Genomic DNA, 20,114 nt, shown 5'->3' on the forward strand with positions numbered 1-20,114 from the left:
GTATCTTACAGTTTATAGACTGCTGTTTTTAGATAGGATTTTCAAGTCAAATTCAATTTTTACAGTATATTTTTTATGTATTGTAAGGTAAAAGTACAGAATAGTTGTGAGAAATTTATTCCCGCATAGCTTAGAACTTTAGCAGAGGGCAAAAATTAAAACAACATTGAAAAGTGCATTTACCTGATGGCTTAGTAACAGGTTGTTTCTTTTTCTCTTGCAAAATATGTTGCGTTATTTTGCAGCTCTGCTAAGTTAAACTTTGAAATGAAGTGGTAGTTAAAAAATCTTCTGTGAAGATTAGAAATTGTTACTTGATATGAGAAGTTTATTTAATTCAGGATTTGATTAGTAAAACGGATGTTTCTGACAAAGTTGTAAATATTTAAAATCCACAATCTTTGCTGACTGAAAAGACGATGTTACATCAAAAAGACATCTAATTTAGTAATTGTTTCAAAGGTGCCATAGCAATTTGGGCGCTAAAGTCCTTAAGTTAAGATTAAAATGAGTCCATTGTTGAAGTTTTTTCTTGGACTGAAATTTCAGTTAAACAGGCCCGCACTCATGCAGGTTAATATTTCAAATCAACCAATGAGAAAGGCTGTTTTAAAAACAATGTGTTGAATTAATCAACCAATGAGGTGACATGATTCAACGTGTAATTTCTCAGATAGTTCACAAAACCCCACTCCACTCCCCACGTTAAGAATAGCTTTCTAAATAATGTTATTATTTCAGCATGATCCGTAAACTGCACAAGTACCATTTTGTTGTTTATTGTGTTCTGTGTTTTTTTAGGGGGGGCTAACTCTATCTGGAAATCATAAATTATTTTAAAGAAAATACCGTTGTGATTTTAATTTTATTTGTGTTATGGTCTACACAATTTGAACCTAACTTTGTAACTTCTTTTTAGATGCTAAAGCATTGTACAAACCGGAAGGCGGTAACTGTGTAATGTGCATATTATAAACTGGATTTTTCCTAAATGTTTACTCGGGTTTGACCAGCACCTGATCTTGCTGCCGGTATAATCCGAGTGTCATTAAAAACGCTCGGAAACCCGTTCAAATTATTTTATTTTATTTTTATATTATAGTATTTTCAAATTAAATTCCATTTTTACGATATTTTTGTTTATTAAATTGTTAGGTGATAGTACAGAATAGTTACAAAACACCCTCCTCTCCCCATATTAAGAATGGCTTTCTAAATGTTGTTTCAGCACGGTAACATAGATGCACAAGTACCTGTTGTTGGTCAAACCATACATGACATTGGTGCTTGTTACGATAGTCGACGGATCGATTTGTTTCAAATATTTTTTTTTTTTTTTTTTTTCATCAAAAACAACAGTACTTAATTTTAATTTTCTTTTTAGTTCCATTTTCACCCCAAACAAGGCACAGTGCCACTTTGATGTAGGCGGCTACTATCGGGGACATAAGTTGCAGGGATACTATGTAGTGAGTTTAGCAGCAAGATGTCTGTTCACATAACACTTGAACTTCTGCATGTCAGTACAGTTGGGAAAGCAGGAACTCGGAAGAGCGTTCCAAAGTCTAGCAGTTCTTGGGAAGAAACTATTAGAGTAGAAGGCTTTCTTACATCAAGGGATCTCTACTGTGAAGGGGTGGGATTTTGCTGCTTGTGTAGTTTGTCTGGGGTATTTACGTCTAGGGGGTACAAGGGCTTGTAGTTCGTCGGAGCATCCACCATTAAAATACTTGTAAAACAGGCAGAGGGATGCAACATTTCGTCGGTGGGACAGAGGTTGAAGCTTAGATGACAGTTCAGGACCTACTACTTGGCGACTCTCTTTTGAACGCTGTCCAGAAGCGAGACTAGTAGCAGATGCACCATTGCACCAGCCCAAATGTGACAACAATACTCTGTACATGAATGAATAGTGGTGTTGTAGAGATATAGGATACTTTCAGGCGTAAGTAGCTTTCTAGCATGGTAGAGAGAGCCCACCTTCTTTGCAGCAGCCTTGGCAATGCTCTCAATGTATCATCGAGTAGAAAATTATAGTTAAAAGTAATTTTTACAGAAAATTGGAGGCAATTGCATTTTCCCTAGATGTGAATACAGGGGTATACTTATCTCCCTTTTTGTCACTTTAATGGCTGACGCACTGTATTAGACCATTAGGATAGACTGTTTTTGGGTGCTTGTACAGTTTAGCAAAGATATTAAAGAACGGAGATAAAGAAAAATCTCTATGTATCCATTATGGAATGAAGTTGAGAAAAATCATTTAATTTCATCAAGTAGTTCGCTGTTAGAAAAAGGGAATTCAAATTTGCCTTTTATTGCTCTCAATTTTTTGGGCAGGCAGGTACGGGGGGGGGGATTGATGGCCCGCAAAAAAAAACAAAACAAAAACGAGAAATAAAAATGCCCTCTCCCTCTATAAAAAAAAAAAAAGAAAACTTTCCTTGTGCAGACGGGGCTCTCCAATGGTGATTCCCCCCCCTCCCCTACACACACCTATTTTTTTTTTTGAAAATCGAAAACAGAAAAAAAAAAAAATACTGAAAATTATTCGGGGGGGGGGGCTGAACGAGATCACCTCCCTATAATTTTAACCCATATTCTGCAGTTAGTATTTTTTTTTTTATGATCTAAACCCCCCCCCCTCAATTTTTTTTTGAAAATTGGAAACAGAAAGAAAAAAAGAAATACCTAGAATTATTAAAAACTGGATTTTGGCAAATGGAGTTATCTCCCCTGCCCCCATTCCCCTCTCTTTGTGGCTAAATTTTCTTCTTTAAAAAATAAAACTACTTGGTCAAATTAAGTGACTTTTTAAAAAAATATTTTTTAATATCTTTGCTAAATTGCATAAGCACTCTTTCCACTTAAACGCAATAGCAGTTGTTCTACTCAATGAGTTTTTGTAATCTTTGGCTGTATTACTATTTTCGTCATAACAATTCAGTAAGTACTGTTGCCTTCGCTTAAAATAACATATTAGAAAAAAATCGATCTGTCAGCTCTATCTTAAGCATTTGTACATTTACGAGAAATCTGGTTTGTGTTGTGTAACAGTAGAGACCTCTGTTTCATATAAGGCACCGGTACCTTTTTTTTTTTTTTTTTTTTTTTAAACCCTAGCTCTAACCAATTGTCCTGCACCACATGTGCTTGTCTGAACTCCAATCTCTGCTCCTACCTCGCCAATCTTTCATGAAAAACACCAGTCTAGCTGAAACCACTATCAATAATTTTCCCCACTCTTTATCTGTGCCTAAATCAAAACATAAATTCCATGAACAAAGATTCTTTCTTAGAACTCCACACCTATGGAACTCTCTTCCATTTGCCTGCTTCCCAGCTGACTACAACTTGTCTTCAAGTCCAAGATAAACAAATTCTTGATGAACCGCTCCCTTAAGTAATCCAATGTACCAAATTTCCATAACTAACGATTCCTATAATATTATCCCATTGACTACTGTACATTCTATAACCCTTATCCTTGAGTGGCCTCCAGGACTTGATAAATGGTGACGCCTATAAATAAAAAAGAAAAAACAAAAAAAAGGGGGAAGGTCCCCCATGTATTTAAATTGTCTTATCAACACTGGCAGACAGTGTTTGTTCTTTTCCAGTGTCTTGTACAAAAAAATTGTGTATACACTTGGTATGCCCATAAGTTTTATTTAGGTACAAAAAATATTAATCTTTATCAACTCGGAAGGGTCTTTAAAATTGGGGTCTTAAATGATCTTCTCCTTTCATGCATTGTTTGTGAATGGGTTGAACTTGAAATTTAATATCTCGCGTTTTGATGAGAGTGTGACAAATATAAAAAAAAGCGGGATTTCAAATAAGTCCAGGCTATAATGACTTGAACCTTGGATGGTGTTATAGGTTTTTTTATTTTTTACATGGGACTCGCTACTTATCAAGGGTTAGAGGTCACTCGAGGATAAGGATTAACGGGTATACATTAGTCAATGGGATTATAGTGTAGCAATCATAAGTAGTAGAAATTTTGTAAATTGGATTACTTAGGGGGACGGTTCATCAAAAATTTGTTTACGTTGGACTTGAGGACAATCAAATTGTAGTCAGCTGGAAAGCAGGTTAACAGAAGAGTTCCACAGGCGTGCAGTTCTAAGAAAGAAGCTTTATTCATGGAATCTATGCTTAGGTTTGTGTGTGTACAGTCAGCACCAACCTTATTCAGGGTTTAACCGGTTTCCTCCGAAGGAGGAAGTTTCATGGGAGTATGAAATTCACAAGCGGTCCCCAGTTGCATGTATATCCCCGTTAGGGGAGATGCTGACGTTGGGTTTTTGCAACTTTTTGCAGGGAGGTGTCGACGTCCTCCTACATACAGCACCTGGACTTCTGAAAATGGTCACTCATTTTAGTAATGACCAGGCTCAACGTTGCTTAACTTTGGTGATCTGACGGGAACCGGTGTGTCAACGTGATTATGCCGTACGTTACGTTTGGGTTTAGGCACGGATAAAGAGTGTGGGAAATTATTGAATTATAGGTTTGGATCTGATCCAGCACTTGAAGAACTTTAGTTTAATTAAATGTCTGGATGGATCTACTTCGCAAACTTCAAATGACATCATTCCTTTTGGACAAATAAGTTATTTTTTGTGGAAAGATTTCAAGAAAGTTAATAAGCAGTATTCTGTGAGTTACCTAAAAAGTCACCAACCTGATAGGCCCTGAACTGGCATCTAAGCTTCAGCCTCTGTCCCATCGACGAAATGTTGTATCCCTCTGCCTGTTCTACAAGTATTTTAATGGCGAATGCTCTGACGAACTGCAAGCACTTGTGCCCCCACGACATAAACACCCTCGACAAACCCGACAGCTAAATCCCACCCTCACACTGTAGAGATCCCTAGATGTAAAAGATCTTTCTACTCCAGTAGTTTCTTCCCTAGAACCGCTAGACTTTGGAATTCCATTCCAGGTCCCTGCTTCCCCAACTGTACTGACGTGCAGAAGTTCAAGTGTAACGTGAACCGACATCTTGCTGCCCAGTAGTTGTTGCCCCTGATAGTAGCCCCCTACACCAAAGTGGCAATGTACCTTGTTTTGGGTGAAAATGTGATAAAAAAAATAAAAATAAGTGTTCAAACTATCTTATTGAAGGAGTATTGAATCTTGTCACTTTGTTCCCTGATTCATGAGTATCATTTTTTTCGAAGAATCCTCAGTCAAACGTGGAACTGAGTTTTTGTCCTCAACTCAATTGGAATACACAGGGACTCCCAATTTGTCAACCTATGATGAGGACAAAATTAAAATTTTTGAAGAAATCCTTATGAAGAAGGGGAGATACCATGTTGATCTGCCGTGGGATGTGAACTAGATATCTTGAATGGAGTCGAATGATGTCCCTTCCTTGTTTGAGAGAGTGGTGGACTCTTTAGAGAAAAAGGGACTATATGAAGACTATATAAATGTTTTTCGGAGTATGAAAAAAAAAAATGGATATCATAGAACCCATGTGTGTATCTCGGGAAGATTTCAGGAATATTGTTAGATCCCTCATCTTCCTGTCGTTAAACAAGGTATAGAATTCACTACTAAGAAGATTCGTCCAGTTTTCAATTGTTCATTTAAAAGGCATGATGTTTCTCTGAATGATGCTGCATATTCTGGAGTTAATTTGACTGACAAATTGTCGGACTTAGTAGTAGCATTTAGGAAAAACGATTATGTGATCCTGGGAGATCTCGGGAAGGCTTTTTTGCAAGTCCGACTAAGGACTGAAAAGGGCAAAAATCAATTTTTTTTTTTTTTTCTGAAGGATGGTGATCATCTGCGTACCGTCAGGCATAAATCTGTTATTTTGGTTTTAATGCCAGTCCGTTTATATTAAGTTTCATACTCAAATATCCTGTTCGCTTATGAAGTATATACTGTTCTAATAATTTTTACATTGACAACCTGATCAAGAATGATTTTGAGTCGCTCAGGTTTATTTATCGTTCTGTTTGTGACTGGCTGAAAGAAGCTGGATTTGAATTTCAATCTTGTAATTCCAATTGAGTTTGCAGGAGGAGGAAATGACTAAAGGTGGGGGTGCTTCCTTTCTCTTCCTATGTCGGAAAAGGTACTGGGATATGTTTATTTCCTTCAGAAAGATTTAATCGGCCTTTTGCTCACAGTGGTCGATCATGATGTTGATACTAAACGCAGTAGTTTAGTGCAGTTGTTCAAGGTCTATGATCCTTTATTCTTGTCTTCTTGTTCGGGAAAATTCTTATCAGTAATCTTTGTTGTAAATGAGAAAGGAGGAACTTATTTTAAAGGTGCTATTAGATTGAGGGGGTTGTTTTTTGTATAATTTTTTAGTTTCAACTCATTTTCTCAAACTTAACATTATTAGATTGAGGGGTTTGTTTTACTGTACACATAGATTCAAAAAAGTTGTGAAAAAACAAATATAACAAATAAATGTTACCAAAAACAAGATAAGTTACTTTTCTACCTAACTGGATATGTTTATAGTGTTTTTATTTAATGTAACATGTTTATTCAGTTCGAAAATCATACAGTATTTATCAATATATTTGATAGACAAATGGCGGTGAGGTCTCTGTTGAATATGTTAAGTTTGGGAAAATGAGTTAAAAACTAAAAATCCATACAAAATACTGTTAGGTTGACATACATTGAGTGGGTTTCTATGTCACTGTAACATATTGTGCCTAAATCCAAACGTAGATTCCATGAGCAAAGCTTCTTTCTTAGAACTGCACGCCAGTGGAACTCTCTGCCGCTTGCCTGTTTCCCACCTGACTACAACTTGGACATCTTCAAGTCCAACATCAACAAACTCCTGACAAACCGCCCCCTTAAGTAAGACACCCTATCAAAACCCCCAATACTAATGATTACTACAATACTATCTCATTGATTACTGTACACGCAATAACCCTTATCCCTGAGTGGCCTTTGGGCCTTGATAAGTGGTGACCCCCATATAATAAAAAAAAAAATGCTTTAGGGAATGAATTTGTTCACAACCATTCCTTAATATACAGCCAGAATGAACTCATCCATCCTCTCTACCAAGATTCCAGAATGGTTTGGTCCAGTTTAGCGACTTCACCAAAACAATACCACCGACTATTAAAAATTAATGAATAAAATAACATTAAAACTACTAATTTATGACAAGTTTCAATCCGAAACACCGAAATGTAAACTATGATGGAAAACTTTAGAGGCTGTGATGATACAATTAAGGAGATGAAAGATGCTGCGACGAGTCATTAACACGTTCACACAAGAACACTCCCATGGCGCCTTATATTTTAAATCCAATTAACAGGCGTCGGACAAAATTTTGGGTTTCCAATTAACAGGCGTCTGACAAAATTTTGGGTTTCCTCCGATCGTTTTTCTTTCTTTTAGAATAGAAGCAGTGAGAAATAGAAAATCACCTGACCTTGGGTATTCCACAGGTTTTAATCCAGGTATACATATGTAAATAGTTCATAGAAGGCAGGTAATCCTGAGCCTTTCCAAGTAGTTAATCCAATATTCTTGTGCAAAACACTGTAACAGTCTGACATGACAGGTGTCCGGAGTGCAACAAATCCAGTCTCCTAACGCTCTTTGCATGACAGACATTACCTTGTATTTTTGTTTTCTCTTCTTTCCATGATTTTAGTACTACCAAATGATGGCTTTGTGCCATCCACTTAAGAAAGCTGACTTCTTCAATGATTCCATACATGACCGCTATAGGTTCCTTGCCACACCATTCGACCAGCATCTTGTTTTTCCATTATCTCAGTACTCCCAACTGCTTGCGTTGTGTCGCATCATTAGGGAGCCGACTTCAATAATTCTGTATGTGGGCCACTCTTGCCACGCCATTCGACCAACGCCACATTGCGGCTGTTATCAAACTCAGTGAAGTGCCAAAATATTTTTTTTCTTTTCAAGTTCCCACGTGACGTGTAGCCGTTACGTCAATCAAACTCCGGTGGGTCTTTGCTTATGTAACTCAACCGTCTCTTGCTATTGTGGCCGACACCTTCTACCCTAAGCCTCTTTGCTTTTGTCCGGTGCACGCATGACTGTGACAAGAAAAATTAATGTTTTGTTTTCAACAATTTATATCAAACTGGTTTTCATAATTAGATTTTTATTTTTTTTTATTTTTTTTATTTGAAAATATTTTTGGTACTTCTACAGAATTTGAACCAAGCTTCTTTCTTTTATCCTAACTCTAAATTAGCCTTAACTTAATTTTTAATTTAGTTTAGCAAAAAAATTGATTGGGTTCGTTTCAAATTATGTAGAACCACAAAGAAAAAAATCCACACAGTGACTCTCCCTCCACACTAACATCTAAATATTGTACGCATATTTTTTAATAGTTAAATCATTCCTTTACATTCCAACATGGGCAACGCTGGGAAATAAGTCCTGCTAGTTACAAAAAAAAAAAAAGATTATGAAAAACAAATTCCTTTGAGTAAATAAAAACCTTCTTATATTTTTAATTATAAAAAGAAAAAAAAAACATGAGGTAGGATAGTCATTAATCAGAATGAACTCTATCTGGGTTGTCATCAATGATCCGTTTGCTCCATCAGAAACTGGAACTCAAAAAGAGCAGGTAATCTTTACTTTAGTCAGTTTGCATTAGTTCAAATTTTGTAGAAAGATCATAAAAAATATATCTTCTGTTATATAAAAGGGAAAATGTGTGTTTGTATATCTGCCAAAATGTTTGACATTTGCACCAGACTGACAAAATTGGATCATTAGAAAGATCAATCTCTCTGATGAAAAATATCTGAAAATTGTGCAAAAAGATTAATCCTGTCTTTGTCAACTGGGCCGTTTTTTGCAAGGAGGGATCAGTTTTTGCGTCAACATTTTTGGAAGCTATACGCTTACCAATCTCAATGTATGTTTAGAAAACGTTATTTTGAAGGCACGTTGATGTCATAAATCACTGTGGCTGAGACAGCTTTTTTTTTCACTTCTTGTGTTACAGGTTGAGGCCTGCCTGCCTAGTGCGGCTAATTTTTAATTTTATTTTAATTTTTTTTGCGCTTACATGGGCACTTGCTACTATTTTGATCGAAACATTTTTTAGGGTTGGGTTGCCCAATAGCCTTTGTATACCACCTCTCTCCACTTGGGCAACACTAGGTAGCCATGCTAGTCTACTCTATGCAGGGCAAACGTGTGTGTGTGTGTTCATATGTCCCCTAGAAACTGGTCATCTGCATCGGAGCGGTATGAACGTGGTACCATTAAAAAGAGCGACCTCTGACACATAACATCAAATAAATAGAAAAAATCGTCAATTATTTAATGTAAAATCCTTGCTTTCGACGCTGTTTGTAAAACCGCACATGTGCGAATGGTCAATTTATTCTTTCATTTTTAAAGATAAATTTGCAGTGTCATAACATCTGTGTTGTCATGGTCCAATTGATAAGTCGTTTGCTTATATATATCATGTAACGATCACTAGACAATTGGTTCTATAATAATAAATATTGAAATCTGTATAAATTAAAATGTCATTTAAGTGGATTTTACAACTGAGCAACGATGCGATCACATTTTTTTCGGAAAATACAGAAATGTCTGTATGATGTGCGTACCAGTCGTGGAATGAAAATGAAAAATTCCAAAAGTCACATAATTTGATCTAATACCTCCCTTTTTTCACAAAAATCAAATTTTACTGTTTCGATGAGGGTGAAACAAATGAAATCGAGTCATTGGGCAAGTGCAGACAACTCTAATGCACGTGGAAACTAACAAAATAATCACCGATTATCTCCCCCTTATTATGTTTGCTAGAAAAGTCTGTCACTTATCTGTAAAAAAACGTCAAATAAATTTGTAAATTAAAAAACAAAAAAACTACTTGATCAATTTTTGTGATTTTTGGAATATGCAATCTTCATTCTGTTACAAATAGGTACAATATAATGGTTTTTCATTTTTGTTTATCGCTATAAGTACCAATCTGTATAAGCACCCAAAAGTACACCTAGTGATTTTTTTTTTTTTTTTTTTTTTTTTTTTACGTGGGGGTCACCACTTATCGAGGCCCGAAGGCGACTCAGGGATAAGGGTTATTGCGTGTACAGTAATCAATGAGACGGTATTGTAGTAATCATTAGTATTGGGGGTTTTGATAGTGTCTTACTTAAGGGGTCGGTTTGTCAGGAGTTTGTTTATGTTGGACTTGAAGACGTCCAAGTTGTAGTCAGGTGGGAAACAGGCAAGCGGCAGAGTTCCACTGGCGTGCAGTTCTAAGAAAGAAGCTTTGCTCATGGAATCTACGTTTGGATTTAAGCATAGATAAAGAGTGGGGAAAATAATTGACAGTAGTTTCAGCCAGACGGGTGTTTTTTGTGAAATATTGGCGAGGGGGGGGGGAGAGGACGAGGGATTGGAGCTCAGACGAGCACCTGCCATGGAAATAACGATAAAACAAAGACAGGCTCGCAACGTCTCTTCTGTGGAAGAGAGGTTCCAGGGAAGAGAAAAGGGCATCCCCCACTGAACCACGAAGTCTATTTTGTACTCTGTTAAGGCAGGATAGGCTGTTTTTAGCAGCTCCTGCCCAGATGTGGCAGCAGTACTCCATCCTTGGATGTACTTGGCTTTTATACAGATAGAGAATTGCATCAGTAGTGAGATATCTTCTGGAGCGGTAGAAGGATCCCACCATTTTCCCAGCGTCCCTGGCAACAGATTTGATGTACGTGTTCCATTTCAGATCAGGAGTAAAGGTCAAACCCAGAAGCTTGTCAAAACATGGAGCCCCCCCCCCCCAAGACGAGAGCCATCCATTTCAATTGATGCCAGATGGGGATCAGAGCGTTGATGATGTAGAGATAGAAGCTTGGTTTTGGATGCATTAAAAGTGACCAGCCACCACTCCCCCACCCCCCCCCCCATTATAGCGTACAATGAAAAATCTTTGTAAAATTTGGGGGTGGGGAGAATGCTATTTACTATTTGTATAACAATGCCAAATATATGAAATGCCTTGAATAAGTTTCCGGATTTTTTTGTCCAGGAATTAAAAATTGTTGTAGAGTCTTGAAAATTGTATTTTATTGCGATACATCTCATCAGGAATTGGAATACAACCTACTAAAACCTGATTATCACATGCAATGTGGATTGTGAGGACATTTCGAAGAACGATATGCAATAAAATTCTGTTTTAAACTTGGAAAAAATGCCACAGAAACGTATGGAATGCTTCAAACTGCTTTTGGACAGATCCTGCATGAATCAAGCATCAGTTTTTAAGTGGTATAAGAGATTCAAGGAAGATAGGGAGTCTGAGGGATGAGGTGTGGAAGGAGTAAGAAAGTCAGAACACTAGAGTTGATTGGCCAAATAAAGAATTTCATGGATAAGAACTGGCGTGTGTCTATAGAGACAATAAATGCACAGTTTGATGTCAGTGTGGGAACTGTACACACAATTATTCGTGAGGAACTCAAGATGCAGAAGATTTGCACAAAGTTTGTTGCAAGGGTGCAGTCTACAACTCCATCCTTGTCACAGACTATTTGACCAAGATGAATATCAAGACAGTTCCTCACCCTCCCTATCATCCAGACCTTGCTCCCTGTGACTTTTGATTATTCACTAAGCTCAAGGAAAACCTTAGAGGTTGTCATTATGAGACAATTAAGGAGATGAAAGAGATTGTGACAAGAATTATTGACATTTTTTTTTGTTTTTTTACATAAGCATCACATTATCAAGGCCAAGAGGCCACTCAAGGATAAGGGTTAAAGAGTGTACAGTAGAAATTGGACAATATAGTAATCATTAGTAATGAAAATTTGGTAAATTTGATAACTTATATGGAACGGCTCATCAAGAACTTATTTACGTTAGACTTGAAGACAACCATATTGTAGTCAGCCGGAAAGCAGGAAAACGGAAGACAATTCCACAGACGTGCAGTTCTAAGAAAGAAGCTTTGTTCATGGAATCTACGTTTAGGTTTACGCACAGATAAAGAGTGGGGGGAATTATTGATAGTGTTTATAGTTAGACGAGTGTTTCTTGTGAAAGTTTAGCGAGGGGGGACCATAGATTGAAGCTCAGTCGAACACTTTCCATGAAAATAACGATACATCAGAGACAAACTCGCAACATCTCTTCTGTGAGATAGAGGTTGCAAGGAAGAGAAAAGGGCATCCTATGAGGCTACGAAGTCTATTTTGAACTCTATCAAGGCAGGCCAAGTCCTTTCTAGCAGCACCTGCCCAGATGTGGCAGCAATATTCCATCCTTGGACGTACCTGGCTCTTATATAGATAGAGAATAGCAACATGCTCACACAAGAGAACTTCCATGGAGCATTCCAGAAGTTGTTGGAATGGTACAAGAGAATTGCAGCCGGAGGAGATTACCTTGAAGAGGAGTAGAGTTTCATGTGTGTACTATCAATAAAAGTGCCTGTACGAAAAAAGTTTGGAAAGAACAAAAAAAACAAAACGATTAAAAAAACAACAAAAAATGATGGGTTATTTTTAAGTGTCTACACTTTACTTTCGGTTGCCCCTCCCATGTTAAGTATGGCTTTTATAAATAACATTATTACTTAGAAAAACCATTAACATAGAAAAGATAGGACTTAAAATGTATATACTAGCAGATATACTGTGTTGGCTGGTATTAAATATAACGTTTAATTCCTGTAAAAAAAAAAAAAAAAAAAAAAAAAAAAGCGAAAAGAATCCGAGAGGTGTGCATGCAAGTAAAAAAATTTTATTTTATTTATTTATTTATTTATTTTTTTAACGGTTCACTTATAAGTACAAACAAAAAAACATACTCTGGTTAAGATTGAAGCCAAAATCTAAAGACAGTGCATCAAGTATGATACCCATTAGGCCAGCTTGACACAATCTTAGTGTTTTCAAACCTACTTATTAACATAAGGAAGCTGTCATGTGAATGATTTGTGTATGCGCATTCGTGAAACAGTTGATAAACAGATAAAAATCCAATGACCCATCTCCCCTTCAGTACTAATTTTGCAATATCGATCCCTTAGCAGCCCTTTTTTCCAAATAAAATGGATGAGTAGTTTTCCACATGTCTGAGTATCCTATATACCAAATTTTAAGTCTGTAGATCAAAAATTTGTTGAGTATATAGGTTAAGAGTTGTCTTGACACACATATACATCTCATATATATATATATCAGTGTTGGGACGATTAATTGGAATTGGTAATGTCTTGCTCCTAGACAAGGTACAAAAGAGTTGCTAACCTGATAGGTCCTAAACTGTCATCTAAGCTTCAGCCTCTGTCCCATCGACAAAATGTTGCATTCCTCTGCCTGTTCTACAAGTATTTTAACGGTGAATGCTCTGATGTATCGTTATTTTCATGGAAAGTGTTCGACTGAGCTTCAATCTATGGTTCCCCCCTCGCCAAATTTTCACAAGAAACACTTGTCTAGCTGTAAACACTATCAATAATTCCCCCCACTCTTTATCTGTGCCTAAACCTAAACGTAGATACCATGAACAAAGCTTCTTTCTTAGAACTGCACGCCTGTGGAATTGTCTTCCATTTTCCTGCTTTCCGGCTGACTACAATATGGCTGTGTTCAAGTCTAACGTAAATAAGTTCTTGATGAGCCGTTCCATATAAGTTATCAAATTTACCAAATTTTCATTACTAATGATTACTATATTGTCCAATTTCTACTGTACACTCTTTAACCCTTATCCTTGAGTGGCCTCTTGGCCTTGATAATGTGTTGATGCCTATGTAAAAAAAAGAAAAAAACTGCACGCCTGTGGAACTCTGTTCCGTCTGCCTGCTTCCCACCGGATTACAACTTGGATGTCTTCTTCAAGTCCAATGTTAACAAATTCCTAATGAACTGCCCCCTTAAGTAAACACTTCATCAAATCTCCACACTAACGTAATGTACTTGCAATAACCCTCATCCCTGAGTGGCTTCCAGGCCTTGATAAGTGGTGATCACTGTAAAAAAAAAACAAAAAAAACTGCAAGCATTTGTATCCCCTCGATGTAAATACTCCCGACAGCTAAATCCAGTAGAGATCCTTAGATGTAAGAGAGCTTTCTACTCCAGTAGTTTCTTCCCCAGAATTCCTAGGCTTTAGAATTCCCTTACGGGTCCCTGCTTCCCCAACTGTACTGACATGCAGAAGTTCAAGTGTAACGTGAACTGACATCTTGCTGCCCAACTCCCTACATTGTACCCCTGGAGCTTAGGTCCCTGATAGTAGCCCCCTACATCAAAGTAGCAATGTGCCTGGTTTGGGGTGAAAATGTAATTTAAAAAAAAAAAAGTACTTTATCCGTAAAGCCACAGTAAGCAAGTGGTATCACCAAGTAAACAAAACTTCCGACTAAACTCAAATCCCTCACCATCCAAATATACTTTCTCCAAATCTGAATTCTCATCTGTTTACCAGTAATTCCAGTGCACTTCGTGTGTGGTATAGTCGGGTCTATATATAATTTATTGCTTGCACTTTTATCAAATGCGTGCAAAATTATATAATTCTGCCCTCGTGACGAGTCAAAAGAAAGAGGGATTTAAAGAAAGAGTGCGAAACCAACAAAGTTGTCTGGTCGATACATATTTAACCAGATTTATTTGATGAGAGAAATTTGGCTCCAACCTCAATATCTACATTATCTATCAACGAGTGTGCAGTTGTCTGTATTTATGTTTGTGTGTGTCTATTTAAAGTAAAAACTACAAAACAAACGGCCAGAAAGTTGGTATTAAACTATCTCCATCTAACTCTTGTTACAGCACAATCCCGTTGACACACCGGTTCTCGCCAGATCACCGAAGTTAAGCAACGTTGAGTCTGACCAGTACCAGATGGGTGACCATTTGGGAAGATGAGGCACTGTATGTACCACGAGGTAAAATACCAGGTTGAGAAACTGGTGCATTTTATCCTTCTCTCGAGGGTAGATGGGACTCTCTTAGGCTGTTGTAGGCATCCCATCTATTGATGGCGTCACGATAAAAAATACCCTTGATAGCCTTGGCGAAGCATCAAGTATTCAGCTACGAACAAGATTTGAATTACACTACAAACTCGTGTAGTGAGTTCAATCTTGATTGCGACCGCACTGGATGGATGGACAAATTCCAATTCTAACTCTTGTAATATTCCCAGTATCTGCTCCTCCTTGTGCGCAATAGGGCAGGTCGATTTGCAACTTTTTTCAGAAAATCAACATGGCACTGGTGATGATAGTTGGGATTTGATGTGATAAGAACATATACCAAAAATTAGATTCCCATCTTGAACAGAAAATTGAGCATTTAATTTTAAAAATCGTGTAGAAAAATGCTGAAAAATCCTTCATTTTCATAGCATTTTTCACAACACTGACTTTGAAATTTCACTATTTTTTATAAAATATTCAATTAAAATTGATATATTTATATGAAATACATTGAAAGAAAAATAAATACATGAATTATAATTTTAATTATGAATCACAACTAGCAAAATATCTCAACTTTTACTGCATTGATTAAACAAAAATTGTAAAAAGCTAATTAGCAACTAAGTCTTAAATTTCACAAGTCAAAAAATATGTAGAGATGTATTACACAATATAACAACTTGATACATGTTACAGAATCATGTATTTAAATTTTTTATTAGAGGCAATAATATAAACTTATAATAGAACTAAATTGTTCTTTATAATTTCCTTTTGAGGAAATGAAGGTCTAATTTGCTCGCACAATGACTTTGTAGTAATGTGTCTGTTTTACTTCTTGCCCATATACAACTTTTGGAGAAAAATCAATCAAATTTGACCAGTGTGGCTGCAACATTGATAACAGTAATTTTTTTTTTTTTTTTTTTTTTTAGTTGTTCAATATTTTTTTTGGGGGAAAAAAACACCAAAAAAAACAAAATTATTTGAAAACACTTTTTTTTAAAAAAATATATTTTTGCGATGTAATATGAATAAAACTAACTATTGTTTGGATGAATTAAGAAAACTAATAAAATTTAATGGATAAATATTTATTTACCTAATGGACAAAATCATTTGAATGCCTTCTTCTCTCACATCCAATTCATCTGTTTATCATCGATATTATATTTTCCAGAAGTAGTGCAAAAACACTATATTTTGAACAGTTTAAAACAGTAATTTGGATTTCAGTTAACTGTTTTGTTCTCTGAATCATAATAAAATATACTGTTGTTGGTTAAAAAAAAATATTGTCGGTTTTGATCGTAAACCAACTAACTGCATACACTTGGGTGATAAATTTGACCAGAATGTTTAATTTATCATAGTGTTTGAGGATAGACAACTCTAGTCCATAAAGACATTAATCTTGTGGCTTATGTTAGCCATCTTCCTTGATTCAAGGGCCCAATTTTCTAAGTTAACTTCTCCACAAGAAATGCCAATAGCATACTCAAAAAGTAGCCTCTGGTCTTCACATTTAAATTATTTGTTTCTTCTGCTATCAGATAATGATGATTGGGAGGGACACTAATTTTTTTAGAATTCTACTTGAGGCAAATCTTGATAATTATTGATACAAAGTTTCCCCAAAGGACCAGTAAATGTTGTTAGGCTTTTTGTTGTTCCATCAATTAATTTAGAAATTGCTGTAAATGGCAGTTCTTCTAGTGGAACCTGAAAATTGAAAAATTTGCATGTTTAATAATAGAGCCAGATTACATAATAAATACCAATATATTATTTTATTTTCCACAAAAAAGGAACATAATTGCAGGTGAATCTATAGAATTAATTTTACCTTCTTGTTAGGACAAGTGCAGATTATGTGCCTTGTTTGACAATTTTCTGTCTTGCACTTTACTGCACAGTCATCACATCTCGAGACAAAAAGTTTACAGCTACAAGAAGATATATCAAGCAGTCTGTATAGGTGTTCCTTCATTCTTTTCACTTTGACAGGAAATCTCTTGCAACAATCAATCTGTTTGGCCCTCTTATAGCAAAATATATTGACCTTCTGTCCTATATAATGTTACCTTAACAAGGGTATTTGTGGATCAACTGCTTGCCAAATACTAATTATTTCCTTAGCAATTAACTTAGAAATCTCACTATTTTTTAAGTGGGGATAACTGTTTTCGAGGAAATAACTAAACTGGATGACTTGTCGTGAAGTTGGGGTGCTGTTTCATCCAAATGACAAGGTGAACCAGCAAATTTTGTGAACCACGGGTTAAAACTGAACATTGTGCTTTTACTGACATTCTAATCTGAAAAGTAAAATAAATAATTGGATTATAGCTGAAGGAAACTGTTTTAGGCTATGTTCCAGTTTCATACGTAAAAATAAGTGCTAGTTATAAGAAATAATGAAAAACTTTGTAGGGTTGAATTAGATGTATTGAAGAGAGAGGACCAAACCAAATCAGAGGCATAGTAGTGTTTAGTTTAGACATTTTTAGCAGATTTTAGCTCCTCCTTCGATAACATGAATTTATCCTTAAAGAGATTTATTCTTGCTGTAGCTGTGCCATTTTAAACGAGTGTTTAGAGTTTGAAAAACCAGTGCTTATGCATCTATGTTACTATGCTATTTTTAATAGTATTTTCAAGTTAAATTTCATTTTTATTAAATTTTTGTTTATTACATTGTTAGGTGAAAGTACAGAATAGTTACAATACAACCTGTTTCCCATATTAAGAATGGCTTTCTAAATAACAAAGTTATTTTAACACAAGAATGCACACATAACGAAAAACCTTTAAAGAAGTTTCCTTATTTACTCGTATTAATCTTTGTGGGTTATTTGATTTTAAAACTATGATTTTAGAAGAAAAACAAGGCTTAAAAATAATTACTCCCTAAAAATAAAAGAAATTAATATTTGACACTAATTTTCTGCAAAGTATTTTTTATTAAGTAGGAAACTTGAAAATTTACGTGGTTATGTTTCGTAAAGAATGTGTAGAATAAAATTGTATGGACTATTTTTTTATTTTTATTTTTTTTTAAATATAAAACGGGAGTATTACCGTATTTTAATAAAAATTTCAAATAGAATTTGATGTGAAATATTAGGTTGGTGCAAAAATAATTCTTTTCACATTCATTTGAACGTCAACAAATGACAGTGTTTTTATGTCAACCTAATAGAAAAACAAATTAAAAAAGATAAAATAAATATGTTTAAATTCATTACAGACACTTGAATATATATTTTAAACAAATCTTTTTTTGTTTTTCCTTCCGAGATAATTAAGCCTAAATCGTAATGTTTTCAAATTAATAATAAACAAACGTTAATTTTCAATATCAATAACGAGCGTGTTTGTGACAGTGAAATCTAAAATGTTTCCACCCAAAAAATGTTCCTGCAATGAAAAAGCGAACTTTGGTCGTTATTATTTAAAAAAACATAATTTTGCCTTTACACTTAATATCTATTTTATTAATTCATTATCCTCACTCATTTTATTTAAAAATGTAGTTTAAAAATTATTCTAAATAATGATTCTATTTTCTTAACAGTACGGATTGTTTTGATGACTGGACGTTCTTGACAATTCACCGAAAAACTTTTAATCGCTTTAATTTTTCAACTTTTAAAGTCATTTCCTCAAGTAAAAATAACGATTTTGAGAAAAATATTTTGTGTAGGTCTTTTCTATGTCAAACCCCAACTATCATCACCATTGCCTCACCGGGGTTCCAAAATCGACCTGTCCTAGTGCACAAGTGGTATCACCAAGTAAACAAAACTTCCGACTAAACTCAAATCCCTCACCATCCAAATATACTTTCTTCAAATCTGAATTCTCATCTGTTTACCCGTAATTCCAGTGCACTTCGTGTGTGATATAGCCGGGTCTATATAATTTATTGCTTGCACTTTTATCAAATGCGTGCAAAATTATATACATACTCTTATTCTTTTGCTGTGGTTTTTAAAATCAAAACAAACTCACTTATTACGTCAACAATAGAAGTTTAATTTACAATTCAACTGATAGCGCATGACGAGAGACATCAGTCAGTATGTAGGTTTGGTAGAATGGTGTCTGTGCGGGACTATGCTCGAGTCGTTCAACTTTCTCTTCTGTGTTTTCTGTTTACCTATCTCTTATCTTTAATTCCATACATCGAAATTCAATGTTCACTTTGGAATTTTCATTGTCTTTGGTTGACACTCCACCCCAGGTTAAAATATGTCATCCCGTTGTTTCCATGTTTTTTAGGTCATTTTTCCATGACTCCAACTCTTCGGTCGGAATTGAATTACGTCAACAATCGGATTTAACATCTAGCTTTGCCCAAATCGTGTGTGTGTGTGTGTGTGTGTGTGTGTGTGTGTGTGTGTGTGTGTGTGTGTGTATGTAATGCATCCGATGTTTTCTGGTGTTGTCCGTCACTTATGCAATGCAGGTGTACCAAATGCCTACAAATGCAACAAAAAAACCTTCCATTTTGAAAAACTGTTTTGAAATTCATTATTCATTATATCAAATAAGCAGTTTCTATTTGAAATAATGAAGCCATATGCAGGGCTGCTTAAGCATTTTTTATAGGCCCGAGTGCACAAATCTTTGTACACTTGCTTTTCAGCTTGACACTTGACCTTGTGTCTAACCTTGAGAGGTAAATAAGAAACAGAATAGCTTTTTATCCTGCTTGAAATGCTGTTACGTGTGTTACAAACTTTTAACCCTTTACCGCCAAATTGTACTTTCAAGTCGCCTTCCAAAAAGACAATATTTCTTACTCTTATGGTTTTCCAGCCCAACTGGTCTTTAAAGTACAGGTCTATGCATGGTTCAACAAGTTATGTTCGTGCATCAGTTGCACGCTAACTTCCGTTACGTGTGAGTTTCATGATTAAAAAATTTATTTATTACATGAAACAAATTCCGATGATAAAAGGTTAATGTCAGTATTTGCAGAAGAGTTCTTCAAAGGGAAGGTAACTCCATTAATAATTATAATGCGAACGCTTATCCATAGAAATTAACACAAACATACGAAATGATGACGTCACTATTAAAATGTGTACTATTGACGTTTTACACATTGCTGTGGAGGTACCTAGAAACCTATATTAGT

At 35.6% G+C, this 20,114-nt stretch overlaps 1 protein-coding gene and 1 pseudogene across 1 annotated transcript in view; one reads left to right on the top strand and one right to left on the bottom strand.

The window, feature by feature from the left end:
- The window catches only part of LOC145249023 (uncharacterized), a 104,536-nt gene that overhangs the window by 12,360 nt on the left and 72,062 nt on the right, over nucleotides 1–20,114 (top strand). The window lies entirely within an intron of this gene.
- On the bottom strand, nucleotides 4,346–4,464 carry LOC145249303 (5S ribosomal RNA; annotated as a pseudogene).

Source organism: Euprymna scolopes, chromosome 27 (genome assembly GCF_053919585.1).
Source record: "Euprymna scolopes isolate OS-2025 chromosome 27, ASM5391958v1, whole genome shotgun sequence".
In the NCBI taxonomy this organism is placed as follows: domain Eukaryota; kingdom Metazoa; phylum Mollusca; class Cephalopoda; order Sepiida; family Sepiolidae; genus Euprymna; species Euprymna scolopes.